Source organism: Arachis hypogaea, chromosome 1 (genome assembly GCF_003086295.3).
Source record: "Arachis hypogaea cultivar Tifrunner chromosome 1, arahy.Tifrunner.gnm2.J5K5, whole genome shotgun sequence".
Lineage (NCBI taxonomy): Eukaryota > Viridiplantae > Streptophyta > Magnoliopsida > Fabales > Fabaceae > Arachis > Arachis hypogaea.
In genome coordinates this window covers 57284910-57292887 of record NC_092036.1, presented here as the reverse complement: position 1 = coordinate 57292887, position 7978 = coordinate 57284910, and positions in this window count along the sequence as shown.

The following is a 7978-nucleotide window of genomic DNA, read 5'->3' as shown; positions in this document are numbered from 1 at the left end:
GTTTTCCATGAGTTGAATCATGCATGATTAAAATAGTTGGTAAGAAAAGTTAATTCGGAAAAATAAATATCTTTGAAACTTTAACTATTTTCTCCCATATTATTCACACCAATTTACTGCTTGTTTTCTAATTTTTTGAATTTACTATTTAATGCAATTGAGATCCAAACACTCTTGTCTAACTAAGCCAATCACTCAATCATTGTTGCTTGATCCATCAATCCTCGTGGGATCGATCCTCACTCACCTGAGAAAGAAATATGATCAAAAGAAATATACAGAGGGAATAACTAAGAAAGAAATACAATTTTTTACCACTTTGTTTGAATAGAACTGAAGAACTTGGTGAGACGAATGCATAGCCACAAATGGCACACCAATCAGAGCTCCGAATCAAAATATATGATCAAAAGAAGAAGGGAGTGAATAATGAAACCCTTCTCTTCTCTCCTCCACTTTTCTCAGTGCCCCTTTCTCTCTTTTTCTAAATAATGAGGCTGAAACATAAGCCCAGAGCTTATATGCACATGGGCTTAGGGCTAACTTGGGCCTAATTTGCATTTTGGTTCATTTAGCCCAACTTCAGGCTAAAATATTTAGAATAAGTGACCGATTTTCTATCCCAAATAGTTTTAACTTCTTTAAATTATAAAATTTAACTGCTTAAATTTATTTACTTATTAATTAATTCTTCTCGCTCACAGTGTCAGACCAATTTAAGCCGATATGCACTTTTACTCATTTTTTTGCAGAAAATTACATCTTCTTACTCGAAAAAGTCTGTTGAATCCACATCTCACCTCTAAATTTTTAAATTAATATTTCTAAATTTTTTAACCTATTCTGAATAGTTCAATTATTATTTTATTTCGATTAAACAACTAATAAATTACTGGTTCTTAAATATGTTGGATTTGATTCAATTATCAAACTGGAGATGTATTTTGATGAGCGAATATTTTATACGCTTTTTGGGGGTAATTTCATGTAGATTTTAGTATGTTTTAATTAGTTTTTAGTAGAATATTATTAGTTTTTAGGCAAAAATCATATTTCTGGACTTTACTATGAGTTTGTGTGTTTTTCTGTGATTTCAGGTAATTTATGGCTGAAATTGAGGGAGCTGAGCAAAAATCTGAGTTAGGCTGAAAAAGGACTGCTGATGCTGTTGGATCCTGACCTCCCTGCACTCGGAATGGAGTTTTTGGAGCTACAGGAGTCAAATTTATGCGCTCTTAACGGCGTTGGAAAGTAGATATCCAGGGCTTTCCAGCAATATATAATAGTCCATACTTTGCGCGAAGATAGACGACATAACTTGGCGTTGAACGCCAAGTACATGCTGCTGTCTGGAGTTAAACGCCAGAAACACGTCATGATCCGGAGTTGAACGCCCAAAACACGTTATAACTTGGAGTTCAACTCCAAGAAAAGCCTCAGCTCGTGGATAGCTTTAGTCTCAGCCCCAGCACACACCAAGTGGGCCCCAGAAGTAGATTTTTGCACTAATTATCTTAGTTTACTCATATTCTGTAAACCTAGGTTACTAGTTTACTATTTAAACAACTTTTAGAGACTTATCTTGGACCTCATGACATTTTCAGATCTGAATTTTATACACTTTGATGGCATGAGTCTCTAAACTCCATTGTTAGGGGTGAGGAGCTCTGCAGCGTCTCGATGAATTAATGCAATTGTTTCTATTTCTACATTCAAACGTGTGTGTTCCTTTCTAAGATGTTCATTCGCGCTTAATTATGAAGAAGGTGATGATCCGTGACACTCATCACCTTCCTCAATCCATGAACGTGTGCCTGACAACCACCTCCGTTCTACATCAGATTGAATGAGCTTCTCTTAGATTCTTTAATCAGAATCTTCGTGGTATAAGCTAGATTGATGGCGGCATTCATGAGAATCCGGAAAGTCTAAACCTTGTCCGTGGTATTCTGAGTAGGATTCTGGGATTGAATGACTGTGACGAGCTTCAAACTCCTGAAGGCTGGGCGTTAGTGACAGACGCAAAAGAATCATTGGATTCTATTCCAACCTGATTGAGGACCGACAGATGATTAGCCGTGCTGTGACAGAGCATTTGGACCATTTTCACTGAGAGGATGGGAAGTAGCCATTGACAACGGTGACACCCTACATACAGCTTGCCATGGAGGGAACTTTGCACTTTTCCATGGATGGAATATTACATTACAGGAATAAATCAAGACAAAGCATCTCCAAGACTCCAACATATTCTCCATTAATAAAGTAACAATTCTTTATTCCAAGTACTTTTACTTCTTACAATTAAATCCAAATAATCTTATTGGCATCCTGACTAAGATTAATAAAATAAATATAGCTTGCTTCAAACCAATAATCTCCGTGGGATCGACCCTTACTCGTGTAAGGTATTACTTGGACGACCCAGTGCACTTGCTGGTTAGTTGTACGGATTGCAAATTCGTGCACCAAGTCTTTGGCGCCGTTGCCGGGGATTGTTCGAGTTTGAACAACTAAAGGTTTATTTTATTTCTTAGATTAGGAATAATTTATTTTTATTGTTATAGAGTCATTAAATCTTGATAGGATAGTTTCTTTTCAAAAATTTCTTTTCAAAAATATTATTTTTCTTAATTAATTGTGATTTTTCGTGAGTTTAGTGTCTTGTTCTAAGTTTGGTGTTAATTGCACATTTTATATCTCTCTTTAAATTTTCGAACTTGTGTTCTTTGTTCTTCATTGATCTTCAAGTTGTTCTTGTTTATTTTTCTTGTTTGATCTTGAGTTTTTCTTGTTTTGTGTCTTTTCTTATTTTTCTTGTGCTTTTTCAAAACATTAACTTTCAAAAATTTATACTTTTATCCATAAATATAATAGATCTTTAAAATCAACATTGAAGTTACTGCCCAATTGGCTGGAGCAGTTGTTCTTGATAATTGGGTATCTTCTTTAAAATCTTTTTCAAAAATAATTTTTCTTTGATTAAATCTTGTGCCAAACTCCAAGTTTGGTGTTTTCTTGTTAATATTTCTTTAATTTTCGAAAATTTGTCTTGGTTTTCTAAAAATTTTAAGTTTGGTGTTCTTTCTTTTGTTCTTGGTGTTCTTGTGAATCTTCAAGGTGTTCTTGAATCTTTCTTGTGTTTTGATCTTAAAATTTTTTAAGTTTGGTGTTCCTTGGTATTTTCCCTCCATAAATTTTCGAAAATAAGGAGCATTAGATCTAAAAATTTTAAGTCTTGTGTCTTTTGTGTGTTTTTCTCTTTCATCATAAAATTCAAAATTAAAAAAAAATATCTTTTCTAACTAATTTTAAACTGTATTTTCGAAATTTTTATATAAAAATTCAGATTTCAATTTCAAAATATTTTCAATTTCTTTTGTTTATTTTGTTTTTATTTTATTTTATAAAATAAATTTTTATAAAATAAATAATATCAACATACATATCATCTCCTTTATTCCATCATGGAACTAAGTGGAAATGAACAATCCAGGAGGACTCTGGGGTCATATGCTAACCCCACTATTGCTTCATATGGGAGTAGTATCTGTATACCCTTCATTGGAGTTAGTAGCTTTGAGTTGAATCCTCAGCTCATTGTCATGGTGCAGCAAAACTGCCAGTATTCCGGTCTTCCACAGGAAGAACCTACAGAGTTTCTGGCACAATTTCTACAAATTGCTGACACAGTACATGATAAGGAAGTAGATCAGGATGTCTACAGATTATTACTGTTTCCATTTGCTGTAAAAGATCAAGCTAAGAGGTGGTTAAATAACCAACCTAAGAACAGCATAAAAACATGGAAACAGCTGTCAGAAAAATTCCTGAATCACTATTTTCCTCCAAAACGGATGACGCAGCTAAGGCTAAGCATCCAAGGCTTCAAACAATGAGATAATGAATCCCTTTATGATGCCTGGGAGAGATATAGAGAGATGCTAAGAAAATGCCCCTCTGAAATGTTTTTAGAGTGGGTGCAATTAGACGTCTTCTATTATGGGCTTACAGAAAAAGCTCAAATTTCTCTAGACCACTCAGCTGGTGGATCTATACATATGAGAAAAACAATTGAAGAAGCTCAAGAGTTTATTGATACAGTTGCCAGAAATCAGCATCTGTACCTAAGCAGTGAACCTTCCATGAAAGAAGAAGTTAAAACAGTAACTGCTGAACTCAGTCCTGTAGATCAGGCTAATGAATTCAATCAGCAATTAGACTTTCTAACTCAGCAGCTAGCCGAATTCAAGGAAATACTACAGGAAACAAGAATGGCTAACAGTAATATGGAAGTACAGTTAAGGAACACATAAAAGCAATTGTCAAAACAAATAGCAGAAGAATGCCAAGCAGTTCAATTAAGAAGTGGAAAAACATTAAATACCTCACTTCAAAGCAGCAGGAAGCCAAGAAATGAACAAATGGCTACTCAAAATCCCTCTGAGGATAATTAGAGCCCAGAGAGGAATAATGCTGGCGCTGAACGCCCAGACCATGCTCATTTCTGGCGTTCAACGCCAGAAGCAAGCATGAATCCGGCGTTGAACGCCCAAAGGGAGCACAGTTCTGGCGTTCAGACGCCAGTAACAAATAAGGAGTTGGCGTCTAGCGCCACTCCAGCTTCCACTCCTGGCATTCAAACGCCAGTGGGGGATCAGTCACATACAAGTGCTGATAACAACCTTTCTAAAAAGGCTTCCCAACCCACTTCTATAGGTAATAAACCTGCAGCAACTAAGGTTGAGGAATATAAAGCCAAAATGCCTTATCCTCAAAAACTCCACCAAGCGGAACAGGATAAGCAATTTGCTCGCTTTGCAGACTATCTCAGGACTCTTGAAATAATGATTCCGTTTGCAGAAGCACTTGAGCAAATACCCTCTTATGCTAAGTTCATGAAAGAGATCTTAAGTCATAAGAAGGATTGGAGGGAAACTGAAAAAGTCTACCTCACTGAAGAATGCAGTGCAGTCATTCTGAAAAGCTTACCTGAGAAGCTTAAGGATCCCGGGAGCTTTATGATACCATGCACATTAGAGGGTAATTGCACCAAGCAAGCTTTATGTGATCTTGGGGCAAGTATCAACCTAATACCTGCATCTACTATCAGAAAGCTTGGTTTGACTGAAGAAATCAAACCAACCAGGATATGTCTTCAACTTGCTGATGGCTCCATTAAATACCCATCAGGCGTGATTGAAGACATGATTGTCAAAGTTGGGCCATTTGCCTTTCCTACTGACTTTGTGGTGCTGGAAATGGAGGAGCACAAGAGTGCAACTCTTATTCTAGGAAGACCTTTCTTAGCAACTGGCCGAACCCTCATTGACGTCCAAAAAAGGGAAGTAACCTTGAGAGTCAATGAGGAGGAGTTCAAGTTGAATGTTGTCAAGGCCATGCAACATCCAGACACCCCAAATAACTGTATGAGTGTTGATATTATTGACTCTCTGGTAAGAGAGGTCAATATGGCTGAGAGTCTCGAATCAGAGCTAGAGGACATCTTTAAAGATGTTCAGCCTGATCTGGAGGAATCAGAGAGAATAGTAGAACCTCTGAAAATCCCTCAGGAAGAGGAGAAACCTCCTAACGAGCTCAAGCCATTACCACCATCCCTAAAATATGCATTCCTGGGAGAAGGTGATACCTTTTCTGTAATCATAAGCTTTACCTTAGAGCCACAGGAAGAGGAAGCACTAATTCAAGTGCTGAGGACACACAAGACAGCTCTTGGGTGGTCCATCAGTGATCTCAAGGGCATTAGCCCAGCCAGATGCATGCACAAGATCTTACTGGAGGGTGACGCCAAGCCAGTGGTTCAACCACAAAGGCGGCTGAATCCAGCCATAAAGGAGGTGGTGCAAAAAGAGGTCACTAAGTTACTAGAGGCTGGGATTATTTATCCTATTTCTGATAGCCCCTGGGTAAGCCCTGTCCAAGTCGTCCCTAAGAAAGGTGGCATGACAGTGGTTCATAATGAAAAAATGAACTGGTTCCTACAAGAACAGTTACTGGGTGGCGTATGTGTATTGATTATAGAAGGCTCAATACAGCCACCAGAAAGGATCATTTTTCTTTACCATTCATAGACCAGATGCTAGAACGACTGGCAGGTCATGAATACTACTGCTTCCTGGATGGATATTTAGGTTATAATCAAATTGCAGTAGATCCAAAAGATCAAGAGAAAACGACATTCACATGTCCATCTGAAGTATTTGCATACAGAAGGATGCCATTTGGCCTGTGCAATGCACCTGCAACCTTTCAGAGGTGCATGCTCTCAATTTTCTCTGATATGGTGGAAAAATTCCTGGAAGTCTTCATGGATGACTTTTCAGTATTTGGAGACTCATTCAGCTCCTGCCTTAACCATTTAGCACTTGTTCTGAAAAGATGCTAAGAGACAAACCTGGTTTTAAACTGGGAAAAATGTCACTTTATGGTGACTGAAGGAATTGTCCTTGGGCAAAAAATTTCGAACAAGGGAATAGAGGTGGATCAAGCTAAGGTAGAGGTAATTAAAAAATTATCACCACCTGCCAATGTTAAGGCAATCAGAAGCTTTCTGGGGCATGCAGGATTCTATAGGAGGTTTATAAAGGATTTTTCAAAAATCGCCAAACCTCTGAGCAACCTGCTAGCTGCTGACACGCCATTTATCTTTGATAAAGAGTGTCTGTAGGCATTTGAGACTCTGAAAGCTAAATTGGTCACAGCACCAATCATCTCTGCACCAGACTGGACATTACCATTTGAATTGATGTGTGATGCCAGTGACCATGCCATTGGTGCAGTATTGGGACAGAGGCATGACAAGCTTCTGCACGTCATTTACTATGCCAGTCGTGTTTTAAATGACGCACAGAATAATTACACAACCACAGAAAAAGAGCTGCTTGCAGTGGTTTACGCCATTGACAAGTTCAGATCCTATTTGGTAGGATCAAAAGTGATTGTGTACACCGATCATGCTGCTCTTAAATATCTACTCACAAAGCAGGATTCAAAACCCAGACTCATCAGATGGGTGTTGCTTCTGCAACAGTTTGATATAGAAATAAGAGACAGAAAAGGGACAGAAAACCAAGTAGCAGATCACCTGTCCCGAATAGAACCAGTAGAAGGGGCGTCCCTCCCTCTCACTGAGATCTCTGAGACCTTTCCGGATGAGCAAATTTTTGCCATCCATGAAGTGCCATGGTTTGCAGACATTGCAAACTACAAGGCAGTAAGATTCATATCCAAAGAGTATAGTAGGCAGCAATCAAAGAAGTTGATCACAGATGCAAAGTACTATCTTTGGGATGAACCATATCTCTTCAAGAGATGTGCAGACGGAGTAATCCGTAGATGTGTGCCTAAAGAAGAAGCACAGAGAATCCTATGGCATTGCCATGGATCACAGTATGGAGGACATTTTGGAAGTGAGCGAACAGCCACAAGAGTCCTCCAATGTGGTTTCTACTGGCCTACTCTCTATAAAGATTCCCGAGCTTTTGTACTTAATTGTGACAGTTGCCAAAGATCTAGCAACCTACCTCACAGTTATGCCATGCCTCAACAAGGGATCTTGGAGATTGAGTTGTTTGATGTATGGGGTATTGACTTCATGGGACCTTTCCCACCATCATACTCAAACACTTATATTCTGGTGGCAGTGGATTATGTATCCAAATGGGTGGAGGCTATTGCAACACCCACTAATGACACTAAAACAATGTTAAAATTCCTCCAGAAACACATCTTCAGCAGATTTGGCACCCCTAGAGTATTAATCAGCGATGGGGGCACTCATTTCTGCAATAAACAGCTTTACTCTGCTTTGGTTCGTTATGGAGTTAGCCACAGGGTAGCTACTCCATATCACCCACAGACTAACGGGCAAGTTGAAGTCTCAAATAGAGAACTCAAAAGAATCCTGGAACGGACTGTAATTAACCGTAGAAGGGATTGGGCAAGAAGCTTGGATGAT